The 13,732-nt window shown below is 34.6% G+C and overlaps 2 long non-coding RNA genes across 2 annotated transcripts; one reads left to right on the plus strand and one right to left on the minus strand.

Moving 5' to 3' along the window:
• Positions 1-240: 240 nt before the first annotated feature.
• On the plus strand, positions 241-2,540 carry LOC113300300. The gene is made up of 6 exons (XR_003335700.1): positions 241-534; positions 632-835; positions 931-1,005; positions 1,148-1,200; positions 1,691-2,027; positions 2,124-2,540. It is a non-coding gene; the product is annotated as an uncharacterized LOC113300300 (long non-coding RNA).
• A 3,255-nt stretch (positions 2,541-5,795) lies between these two features.
• On the minus strand, positions 5,796-7,943 carry LOC113300301. The gene is made up of 2 exons (XR_003335701.1): positions 7,661-7,943; positions 5,796-6,076 (listed from the first exon to the last, which is right to left on the minus strand). It is a non-coding gene; the product is annotated as an uncharacterized LOC113300301 (long non-coding RNA).
• Positions 7,944-13,732: the final 5,789 nt, after the last annotated feature.

Below are 13,732 nucleotides of genomic sequence, written 5' to 3' on the forward strand. Positions count from 1 at the left end.
ATCACCGATGTGACTTGAAATTCACCAACTCTAAAACACGTACTTAAACATAGACCAAAATATGTTTCAGGACCTCTATTACTCGGTCGATGGTTGCTAATAAGCGGAATGCACGAATTTATTTAACACAAAGATATTCACATGCTTCTCATACAATTATCATAATCAGTATGCCAATCCTAAACCAATTATCTAGTCTCTACCGTTCAAAGGTTTCCATCCAAAACCTTTTAACTTTTAAGCTTCTAATAAAACTTCATTTTCCTCTCATCTCCTTCTCACTCCCTCTAATCTTCCTTTTCCTTTCTTTTCTTATAGAGTCCTCCAGTCTTCCAACTCCTAAAAGAAGAAGAACCCTAAATCAGCGGCCACTTCCATTTTTCCACCACCGCCGATCCACCACTGAATCTATTTCTTCTCTCACTGAAGTATTAATCAAGTAATCTTTCACAAGATGTTATTGATGAGGTCTTTTACAAACTGTAAAGTGTTTTAATCGCTTCTATGATGTTCCTCTTAATTCCCTCATAAACGGTAAGTTTCTTTTCCTTCTCTCTAAGATCTATTTTCGGTTTCGTTGGATCTTGTTGTTTCATATAAAAAAAAAAACTGATTATGGGTTTTTTGGTAGGGTGCTTTTTCTTTTCAGGGTTGAAGCATATTATTCAAACCTTCAATTCCAATCAAACCCTAAATCTGATTTCCTTTAATCTCTAATCAATTGGAGTTATCCCGGTGAATCATAAACCCTAGTTTTCACTTAATCAGAGATTTATTTCACTAAAACCGTAATTTCTTACACACGGAAGAAAAGATAACTCAGTCACTCAGTCAGGTACTGAAAATAAAAAGTAGCTTCAATTTACAAATTGATTGTCTTTCGGATGTGTTGGTGTAATTTTAATGTTGGGTTTTTCCTGAGTTTTATAGTTTATGATGGAGAAGGGGTTGTATTGTACCATTTAAAGAAGAAGAATTGAAGAGGAAAAATAACATGTTGAGAAGGTATTGACTATTTGAGTTCATGTTTTTGGTGGATTTACTGGATAACGAAACATAGTTTTGTGTTTCTTTTAGTGTATCTTTTATGTGTCTTTTAGATATTAGTTATATGGAGCCTAATTGTATTTGGTTTTGTGATTTCCAGGGTTTTACGTACAGCTTCAAAACACATGTGCGTAGATTATATGGTTTGTTAAGGTGTGTTTTTTGTCGACATCAATTGAGCCTTGTTTGTATAATTTTATCCCTGTCAAAGTGAAATTGTAGTAGAGCGAATGATCATTCCTGCTACTCCTTGGTAATCTTGTCGAATCAGTTGGGAACATAGCATGGTAGATATTCAAAGAAGTTAATATTCAAGAGAAGTCTTGCTAATACAGTGGGGAAATTTGCACTTGTTATATTCAAAAATCCAAAGGAGACTAATTTTATTAAGTCCAACAATCTTTAACATAACTCGGAATTTCAAAATATCATTGCAATACCATTTTAGATTTCATAAACATTAGGCATACATTGTTTCATATCCCGTGTTGTTCCTTGTTAGAGCAATTTCTAATCTCTCTTTAAAGTAGATTTTATTGAGAGTCTTGTGATACTAGACATCTAGTTTCTTTTTTTGATTGTATTCATTTGAGTTCTTGTTCATTGATTTTGTTAGAAATGTGACCAAGGGGAGGGTTTGCAGGTGGTGAATCTACACGCAATGGCCCAATGTATTATTTACTAGCAGGCAACAACCAATTTTCACCTAGACAACCGCCGGGGTTCAATGATAATGATTTTACTTCTCAACCTTTCTCTTTTTAATTGGTTATGTTAATTATTTTATTTGATCATGTGGGTTACTTAATATATCAACCTTATCAAGGGAGTTGTGAAGATCAAGCAGTAATGAGGAAGAAACACAAATCCCAGTTGAGAAAGGCCCTCCAGTCGAAGAGGTGTGGGGTAATCCTTTTGGGAACATCTCACCAGTAAATTGGTCAAGTTTGTGTGACCTCTTTGTTATGGAGAGTATTAAGGTGAAGTAAATGGTTACTGTACTTTGGAAGATATAGGTGATGCATATAGTTTAATCCTCTTGCAGGTGCTAACTTAGTACTTTTCTTAAATTTCAGAAATGCCGTGATCGTCATGAGAATTTTAAGGCCTCAAGGGCATACATTGTCAGGTTCAAGGGACACCAAAGGTTTCAAGGGCATATGTTGCCAGTTTCACGGGACGAAAAATCAATATATACATAGAGAAAATTGAACAATTTAAGGAAGCCAACGCAAATCTTGGGCACAATACACTCGTTAATGGTTCTTGATCCAGCTGAGTCTCCAACCATTGAAGATCCAGAAGCTGCTTAGTGCTTTGTTTTATGTTACTCCTTGTTTTTAGTTAAAGTTACATGAGTGTTAGTTTTCTTCAATTATTTAGAAGTGTTGTCTTTTTAATAGTTCAATTATTGCTTAAGTTATTAGAAAATTATTCAGTTTAAATGGTTTTCCTTTCTATATTATTTACATATTTTAATGAATTACAAAGACTACATTTGTTGCTGACTATTTCGGAAACAAATTTATTTTCGTCAAAGGCAAATATTTTAGTCACCAAATTTATTTGCAGCAAAACAATTTGTCTTTTAATCTATTTTCATGGATAAAATTTGTAGTTTCTGAAATGATTTACTGTTGAGAAAGTTCTTTGTCAAATTATTCACTAAAATTATTTGTTTGACAAATTTGTCTGCACCGAAAGCTAGTACGCTTGTCTTGTATCCAGAACTCCCAATTCCAATTATAGATACAATGAAGATAAGAAGAAGATTACTTTGAAAAGTAGACGGAGGAGAACACAAAAGGTTGTCTTCGGCGGCATTATTAGAAATGACCAATTGTGAAGTACATAGAGTTAACAACCCAAAGTCCCTGCCAAAAATAATGTATTAGGACAACAAAAAATGCAGCTCAAAGATAGATATGACACTTGCGGTGTCTCAACAACTATATACAACAAAAATGAGTACTGGAGACACACCAACTGGAATACAATGCACTTATCCAGCACATGTTCCACATTCATTAACCCAAAAGAACAAGTTTCAAAGACACTCTTAACATTCAGATTGAATTGGTGAAAAACAAAATTGAAGGCAGCAAAGAGAGAGAGAAATAGAAATTTACCAAAACATAGATGATAGTAGAAAATAAGATGGTATGAAATCTGTCAAGATATGCAGTAAGTGCTGATAGTAAAAAAAACCAAAGCTTTACAATTGAAGAGAGAACGACCAGCTTCACCAATTCATGATCATCTCTCTGGCATGACTTCAACTTAACTGGTTTGATTTTCAAAGTTCATTAATCAAAAGAGTCTGATTAATGAAATCAAAGTTTACTTAACGAATGGATGTTGCCAATCAAATCGGTTGTCAAGTCCATTACCTTTTCATCTTTGTTGATTGGGTTGTGAATAATGTATCATTTTCTGACGAGTTTATTTTTTAAAACTATTCTTTTAGAAAATGGAGCCATATCGATAAATAATAATAAACGAATTATTCGTAGTGTATGACTTCACTAAACATGATCCGCATATGACTTGACCAGACCAATTAAATATTATGTTTGATCTTTTATCAACTGATGTGATAGTTAAAGCAATTTTGGAATCCAAGCGGTGAAAAACGTGCAAGGAATATGAAACATCAAGTATAATGGTTCATTGGTTCCTCAAGGTTCCGTGGAAATAGCTTGGAATCTAATTTAAAACGTCAATACACTTGGTGTTGTGCATTATTCTCATAAGATGATGTTCCATTGAAATCTCAAATTCAATGTACATCATTAAATTTTAAGTTCTGATGTTATAACAAACCTAAGTTGGACGATAATACTTTGTTCAGTTTAACTGGATATATTCACCGTGCATAAAATTATTTGATTATCCAAGTTTTATATCTTTTGATCATCGTTTTAAATCTTTTCATCATCCCTCAATTTTAAATCTTTTCTAGCTCCGTAATAACCAATCAAGATTACATCAGTTAGAGTTATTCACTTGATCACGACCATACCTTTCTCTGTTCTCCAAAATTGTTGACTTCCAATTACCAGAATTTTTCATAAGATTCATATTAACCTACGTACAAGAAGAAGAATTATATAAATATAATAAAATGGCTACAAGGTACAAATAAAATCTACAAAATGACTCGAAATATTCTATTTAGAGTAACGATATGATTCGACCGGAGATAAACATTAGTCAAATATCTCAAAATTTCGGAGGATGATTGCTGAAATTTTTCTCCATCAGAAAATTCTTAATGTTAGAGCACTGCTCGGTCGAACTCGCATGCGTTGCTATCTTAAGTATGTTTGTCAATTTTAGTGATCAAAACTATAAGTCTTGATTTCTAGTCTACTATTAGCTAAGTCTCAGACTAGGATATAAGGTGTAATTGAGGTCAAGACTCCATGGAGATCATCATACAAAGACGAAGAACTACTCAAGGAACTGGTGGAACTTCATCGACTAAAAGGTATGTGGAGACTTGAACTTATCTATCACTCAAAAGTCTATCTACTCTATCTCCTATCTTGAGACAAAAGTCGTATTGCTATATAGACTTTGATTATACACATTTTCTATTTCGAGCCGAGTTTATCTCGCTTATCTATTTCTCGAAATATGTGTTGGTAAGCTTTCGCTTTGGCCAAGTTCATCTTTAATAGTGACGAAAGTCATATTAAGTTTCAGTTACTTGAAAATCGCTTTGACGAAATATGGTTTGTGAACAACAACTACATAACATCCTCAAAGAATGTTTCAATGAGTGTGTGACACCCCAAGTACTAAAGCTGCTTAGCTAATAGGATTACAACCTAATTGAAGCATAAAATCTAGATTAACAATCTTAAGAGTCTCTACTACATAAGCTAAACCCAAAACCAAACCCATACACTCTGATATAGTATAAATGAAGATCTCTCAAGTGATATGAATAGAACCATGTGTTGTTTACAGAGAAAGAATACATATACAAAATATAAATAAACATCTTCAATTCGTTGAAAACTTTACGCTACAAAAACGATTATCTTCACGTGCGCCTTTTCTTCTGCATACTAAAACTGAAGTAGGAACGAGTGAGCACATCATCCCAAAGGGTGCTCAATGAAAACATGTAACTCTCGAGTAATCACTAACATGCTACACAGTTCTAAAGAAGAAGTAATTTAAACATGTCATCGTGCATAACATGTGTAAGAGTAATTTCCCCAAACACCTCGATATATTATTTCCTCATCTCGGTCATTAACGACATAAATTAGGTTATAAAATAAAAAGTAATACTATTTCGCTTTACGCGCTAGATAGCTATTATATGCACTTCCCGTGCTATGTATTGCCGGCAAGGATTTGTGGGGAGACCACAGTCACTCCTCGCGGAATTTCATTCAAACACACATCAAATTATTCACTCAGCAATAAGCAAGCATCATAAGTTATCATTCATGAAAGAATATTATTCTAATTCCACTTCCTCAGGTATTGCGTACCATAATAACAATATCCGTGAAAGACCACCACCAGATGAATCTACAAAAATGAAACTAGAACAACTAAAATATGTCATTCATACCTCGCCAAACTCATTGGAGAAAGCGAAACCAGAATAACTCCAGACTCGAATGATAGCGCCATCCACACAGAGTGCCCATACAAACCATGATTCAAGAACTACCATCATAAGTCCCGAAAGTTTTGCAATCAAGCATAATATGAAAACGAATGAATTCTCACAAGAAATTATAAAATTAATATTCCCCTATATAACGATATTGCCTCATTTGGGCCATAATAATCATAAAAATAGATATAACATTTGGAGAATCCACACAATGCATATTACACAACACACCCAATCATTTATACACAAATATGCTCATAAGAATTAAAAGAATGCTCAATGGTTACAAGAAGGTTACAGAGTTTCCACCTGATTTGATGTCAATCTACGCCTACCTTGAAATCCACTAGTTCATCCTTGGAATTGTTCGTTGTTAATATAGACTAACTGTTAATCACACAAGTACTCCAAGAATTAGCCAAAAGGATCATAACATAATCTCATACATTTCTCTAGTTATATAAATTAAGTGAACTATCTAATGGTTCTACACCTTTTTGCTATCTATCTTTAACACATATAAAAGTTTACTAATTCAATTAGGTTGATTATCTATTTTATTAGATGTTTCTTATGAATATCTACGACTTTGTAGAAGGAACCAAAGGCTAGTTCGGATCATAAAGGGTCCAAAATATCAAACTAAGAAAGCTATGCCTAAGCCCAAGTCTAGTAACCCGACCCATTAATCTAAGGCCTAGTCCAATTGGGTTAAGTAACGGTCAAAGAAGGTCAAAGGGTTTAACTAGCATTCAACGTCAAGGTCTTGGTCAAACTATTCAAAGTCAGGTCACCTGGTCAAGTCAAGTAAGGTCTGGTAAACTGAGCCAAGTCCGTTTCCACACTAGTCGACTCATTCAGCTAACTGAGTCAAACAACTGACTAGGATAACTAATTCAGGTTAAATATGCCAAGGCCAAACCAAGGTGTAACACAAACAAACAAAGACTCAATTGATACATTTCTAACTCTTATTGCAAAACAACAGAATCACTATCTACAACACTATAATCACTATTCTCAGCATTACATCTAATTCCACTTTCACGACTTCATTGTCACTAAGTCTTATAACTTATGCCCAATAACTTGTCTTAAGTTGTAGTACCAGCAACATTACTATAAACCCTTCCACATATGTTATTCATCATCTCATCTTGATCAACACAATCATTTCTAGTTCTCAAGACCACCAATCTGTAACTCAATCAACAACAACACATGACCAGCACTATAGAACTCAAATCCACATGCAGCTTCATTAGACCGCAACTGCACCACTAAGCCACCAATCACAGTCATATTCATGACCACTTGCGACTAGCTCCAAAATTCCTAATTGACACATCTAAAATTCAGTTCAGTTCAATTCCACCAATTGTCATCGTTATCACAATTCAAACCAATTCAGCATAACCAATTCATCCATCTGCAACAACACTTTATCATCTTCATTACCGTTTCCAGTATATTTCACTTGCACATGAGTTCCAATTCATTGACTTCATGTCTTCATAAATGCATCTGTCATACATCCTCATTTCTTGAGTTCAGTTCAAGTTCAATATTGTCATCTCAACAACTCATGAATTGCTATCTAACTTAACTCGGACCATCTAGCTAAACATTATCACCTACAGTTCAACCCAGAAATTCATAACTAAAACTTCAATACCACCAACACACCATTTCTCAGTTCATACAAATATTCCCTGCAACATCAACTCTACCAGTGATTCAACCCCCCATCTCTACCAGCAAAATCTGTATCTTACTAAAATCTAAATTCTCCAACTCAGAAACCCTAATTCCAAATTGGGGAAGAACAGGGAAAACCCCTAATTTACTTTGAAATCGAACTAAACTTCATATAACCATTTAGAATTCAATCAAACACAAACCCATATACCAATTCAATCAAATAACAACAATCCCAAGAAGAAAATAGAATTAATTGAAACCCTAAATTACCTGGTTCTGTGATTCTTCATAAGAACAGCTTCAGAACTTTAATGAAACACCAACCCATTCGATTCTTCATCTAACAGAAACTCAAAACTCCTCGTAATCTCTCTTCCAACTCAAGAACAGAATCCTAATTGATTCAACATCATCCCTCCTTCTCCCCAGATCAAATAACATCAACACCACCACCAGTAATCAAATCCTAATTTTACCCTAAGTTTCACTTCGATTCGACCTCACAATCATCTCACAAAATCATCAGAGAAAACGAGAAGAAGAAGAAGAAGAAGAAAGAATGAGCTGGGATCGAGTTTATCTCGAGGTGTTTTGATGATAAGAACGAGGAAAATTATTAAGGCACCCAACAAATTGATAGGGGAAGCCAGGTCGGTCTAGATGTAAAATAATTATTTTTCCTTCATACTAATCTAGTGATATCTTCTTCGTCTGGTGTCAGAATGACACGTTCGAGTAGTCTATTTTGCCTAACTTTTAAATATCTATCCAATGGTACTATTTTCGAATCCAGATCTTTGTTAGATTAATTTCTATTAATTAAGGTTCATCTTTAATTAATCGAGTTATTAGCGGTTGAGTCGTCTCTTGACTAGTCTAATAGCGTTGACGAGCTTGAGGGTCGTTACAGATTGAAATAAGAGTTTGGAATATATAAACCTTGGAAGGATATAAACATTGTGTGGTAACACATACGTGTGTAAGTCCTTATTCCTTGAACCAAAGTATGCGTACTTTGCTGCTCATAAAAACCGGAACTAAAGTCCGCGTACCAGTACGCGCACTGTCGGAAGTTCACGTCCCGTTAATTTCTGCTGGAGTTTGTGAACTAAAAATAAACTTATTTCGGGTACTTAAGTCCGCGTACCAGTATGCATACTTAAGTTGGTTATTTTCTAAAAACGGTTATTCGTGAACTTAAACTTATATAAACTAAGGAATGCATACTTGCAAACCATGGATATAAAGTTCATGAATTGATTCGAGTGAATCAAATCGTTTTTGCTTCGATTGTTTCTTGTATACTTCTATAAGATCTAAGCAATTGAACAACTCTCTAACTAGTTCATTTGAGTCATTTGAACTAGTTGTGGTAAATAGGAATATGGTTGATATGGAAGTGCTCATATGGCTAACCATTTGGTTAACTATTGTTGAACCAAGTAAGTGTACATGTTTGGGTACGGTTACACAAACCTAAATAAACGTGCATTTCGTTTGTGTGTAACAAGCTAAGTTCGATCTAACGTTTGAAAGATATTAGCTTGAGTGATTTGTTACCAAGTTAACATTGATTTCAAACCCTGATTTGAAAGTCTACATAAAGGAGAACTCTAGAAACTGGGAAACCTAATCCCCACACCTTATGTGTGATACTAGTTATATTAGCTAGAGTCGATTCTCCTTTAACCTTAGGTTTCTTTTCGAGACCCTGTAGGTTAACGACTTGAATACTTCATTGGGATTGTGAAGCCAGAACCAAATATTTTCTTTATAGTTGCGTGATCTGATCTTGATGTTTCCATCGTATTTGAGTACAATCGTAATATTGACTTGAGATTGATTTCTCCGATAAGAAAGATACAAAAGAAGTCACAAACACCTTCATCTCATCGTTTGTGATTCCGCAATATCTTCTTTCGCTAGTCGATTAAGATTATTGTGAGGTGATTGATAATTCTAGGTTGTTCTTCGAGAATATAAGTTCGGGTTATCAATTGGTTCATGTTCACCTTGATTTATCAAAAGACGGAAGAAAAATGTATTTCTGTGGGAGACAGATTTATCTAGTACGGTAGAATTTTCTGTGTGATACAGATTTGTTTATAAAATTCTTCGACTTTGGGTCGTAGAAACTCTTAGTTGTGGGTGAGATCAGCTAAGGGAATCAAGTGCGTAGTATCGTGCTAGTATCCCCCTTTATAAATCATCATATATTTGGTCTGATAAAGTGCTTTGCATAACAAAAGCCATTCGGTATTTAATAATATGGCTTTATTTTCTAAAAGAAAAACTAGTTTTTACAAATAAGCTCGTGATAAAATGGTATATTATACAACAACGAGAATGATCGATACAATGAAGTGGTACACACCTGGAACTAATAGTAGTGGCCCTGCTAACCTTCAGGGGTTACGGGGCCCACCATCCGTATTAGAGCTCGGTGCAAACCGAACTGGAAAACTTCGGTGGATTTATCTCTCTTTGTGTTCGTCTATTCTTCATCTCCCATTCTGTTCGTCAAACGACTAAACATTGTCTCCACTTAAAAATTTCACCTTTCACTGTAAAATCCATCTGATTACCAGCAGATGATAAATTCTGGGAATAGCTCTGCAATGGCAAATAAGTCATCAGCAGTTATAAAACTAGGATTTGTTCCCGAAGGACTTGGATTAATTTCCTAGAGAGACATATCAAGAAATGAAGTGATTTTAGAAATATCCAAAAAAGTTTTGGATTAATCCAGATTTAGTAGCTTCTTCGGAAATTGGGTTTACGTTTGCTTTGTTTCTTCTAAGAGAGACATCAAATTCTTCTTCTTTTTCTACAACCAGGTTAGTGACTCAGTAATATCACTTCACGACCGATTTGATTGGCGACATCCATTCATTAAGTAATCTTTGATTTCATTAAACGGACTCTTTGATTAATGGACTTTGCAAATCAAATGGGTTAAGTGAGGCCAGGCCAGAGAGATCATCATGAATGACTCAAAATTGGATTCTTTATAACAGGGTTTTGTTAGCAGAATTGGTGAAGATGGTTCTGCTCTTCAATTGTAAACCAAATCTCTCAATTATTTCTCTCAGTTTCCTACCATCAACTATGTTTTGGTAAATTTCTCATTCTCTCTTATTGCCTTCAATTTTGTTTTTCACCGATTCAATCTGAATATTAAGAGTGTCTTTGAAACTTCTCTTTGTCGAAAATGTCTCCAGTGCTCATGTCTGCTGTACAAGTGCCATATTGCTCATTGATGTCATTTGTCGAAATTATTGTTTTTATTAGGGACTTTGGGTTGTTAATTAACTCTATGAACTTTACAATTGGATGTCTGTTCTACTAATGCCACCGAAGATAACCTTTTGTGTTCTCTCCGTCTATTTTTTAAAGTAATCTTCTTCTTCTCTTCAATGTATCTAATTGGAATTGAGAATTTGACGAACTAGATTCTCATGAATCCAAGTCCAATAGTTCATTCTTTGATTGATGGCTATTCGGATTATCTGTTGGATCATGCAGTTGTCACTTGATATTCAACTATGTCCAAGATAATGATATTGCATTTGGAATTTCATGTATCTCAATGTTAATAGTGCTCTTTTTTATTGATAGAATTGTTGAAAAGGATGATCAGTTTTATTTAGTTTTGATAAGGATGAATTACAGCCATACAAAGTCTTATAAAGACTGCAAAACAAGAAAAGAGTAAAAACAGAAACTGTTACAATCTACTCAGACAATTTCTATTAAACATTTATTACAGTTGTAACTACTAGGACAATAAGGACTATGACAGTTAAATGTGTGTAATACATACTCACATATTCTCACAGTCCCCCTCAAGCTGATAGTGAGAAAACTCCATCAGTTTGCTAGCCAGAGAAAGAAATACTCCATGTACCAGTCCTTTAGTGAACACATCTGCAATCTGCTCAGAGGATGAAGTGTAACATATCTTCAGAAATGAAGAGCTAACTAGCTCTCTTATAAAATGGTAATCAATCTCAACATGTTTTGTCCTTGCATGGAAAACTGGATTGCATGCTAGACTGTTTGCAAATGTACAGAATAATGTGAATGGCTCATTTAATAAGGAAACACCAAGCTCAGTAAGGAGAAAAGATACCCAAACAATTTCAGCAGCAGCAACCACCATGGATTTGTACTCAGCCTCTGCAGATGATTTTGAGACAGTAGGTTGTTTCTTTGAGGACCAATAAACAATTGAAGAACCAAGAAAAACACAAAAACCTGATGTAGATCTTCTAGTATCTGGACATTCTGCCCAATCTGAATCACTGTAAGCTGTAATATAAGACATATCTCCTGTAGAAAAGCACAATACCAGAGCCAATTGTCCCTTTTAAGTATCTCAAGATTCTCTTGACCAGAAGCAGATGTTCACTTGTGGGAGCATGCATAAATTGTGAAACATAATTCACTGCAAAACATATATCAGGCCTAGTCATTGTAAGATATTGCAGACCTCCAACTATGCTTATGTATGTCTTAGCATCTGTGAGTAGAACTCCAGTTGAGATAGACAATTTAGGACCATGTTCTACTGGGATTTTAGAAGGTTTGCAAGACAACATATCAAATTTTTGAAGTATATCCAATGTGTACTTCTTCTGAGTAAGTAACAACTTCTTTGAATTGTCTTGAAAAGTAGTCTCAATTCCTAAGAAGTAATGTAATGTCCCTAAATCCTTCATGGGATGCACTTGTTGAAGATAAGAAATGATTGTAGCAGATAAGGCATCTGAGGAACACACCAAAATGATATCATCAACATACAAAAGAAGAACTTCTATAGAGTCTTTATATTGATATACAAACATTGAGTGATCACAAGAGATCTGAAGAAACCAAATTCAAATAATGTACCAAAAAATCTCTCAAACCAAGCTCTTGGAGCTTGCTTGAGTCCATATAGGCTTCTTTTTAACTTGCAGACATGATCAGGTCTAGTAGAATCCACAAACCCCTGTGGTTGTTGCATATAGACATCTTCACTTAGAAACCCATGAAGAAAACCATTACTTACATCAAGTTTCTTTATAGACCAATCCCTTGAGAGTGCAAGAGTTAACTCTATTCTTACTGTTATAGATTTCACAACTGGACTGAAAGTCTCAAAATAATCTAGTCCATCCATTTGATTATAACCTTTGGCAACAAGTCTTGCTTTATGCCTTTCTACTGATCCATCAGGATTAAGTTTCACCTTATAAACCCACTTACATCCTAGAACATTATAACTAGGATCAGGTGGAGCATATTCACAAGTATCATTTTCAATAAGAGCAGTATGTTCATTCTGCATTGCCACTTGCCACTTAGGATTCTTATTTGCAGTTTTGAAGGATTTAGGTTCAGAAGTAGAAGATCTATTTGTTGTAAAAGCTGAGTGTAAAGGGTACCTTGAAATGCAGTTTGCCACAAATTCCAGAGAAAGTTGTTTTGGTTTTGAAATACTAGACTTGGACCTTATAATGATGTTTGAAACAGAAGTATCTGTAGAAGCATTCTCAGACAAAGAAATATCTGAAGGACCATAAGTAGGATCTTCCACATCAGTTGTAGAAGTATCACTATCTGACTCACTTGAAGTATCTGACTCAATTGAAGTATAAGTTGACTGAACTTGTTGAGAAGTATTATCTGAATGAAGTTGTTGAGAGATACTAGGAGAGTGAGATGAAGTATCTGAAGTATGCAGAGTCTTCTCAAAAGGAAAACATTTTTCATCAAAATTAACATGCACAGAAATGTAAGTTTTCTTGGATTCCATATCATAACATTTGTACCCTTTATGAATAGGGTTATATCCCAAGAAAAAACACTTAACAGACTTTGGACTTAGCTTGTCATGCCTATAAGGCTCCAGTTTTGGATAACAACAACATCCAAAAACTTTTAAAAATGAGTAGTCTGGTAATGTATCAAATAACACTTCATAAGGAGATTTAAATTTCAATACCTTAGATGGTAGCCTGTTAATAATGTATGAAGCAGTCAAAAATGAATCATACCAGAAAGCCTTTGGTAAATGTGCTTGAAAAGCCAATGTATTCCCCATTTCTGTAATATGTATGTGCTTGCGCTATGCCAAGCCATTTTGCTGGTGTATATGTGGACAAGAGACCCTGTAAACAATTCCACATTCATCTAAAAAGGATTTGAATTGTCCCTTGATTAATTCAAGAACATTGTCACACTGAAAAAACTTGATAGTTGTTGATAGAACATTCTCAGTAGTGTTTTTAAAATGCTGAAAACAAGCTAAACTCTCTGTCCTACTTTTCATAGGGTATATCCAATGATATCTTGAGT

The sequence above is a fragment of the Papaver somniferum genome, chromosome 7, assembly GCF_003573695.1.
Source record: "Papaver somniferum cultivar HN1 chromosome 7, ASM357369v1, whole genome shotgun sequence".
NCBI classification, from domain to species: Eukaryota; Viridiplantae; Streptophyta; class Magnoliopsida; order Ranunculales; family Papaveraceae; genus Papaver; species Papaver somniferum.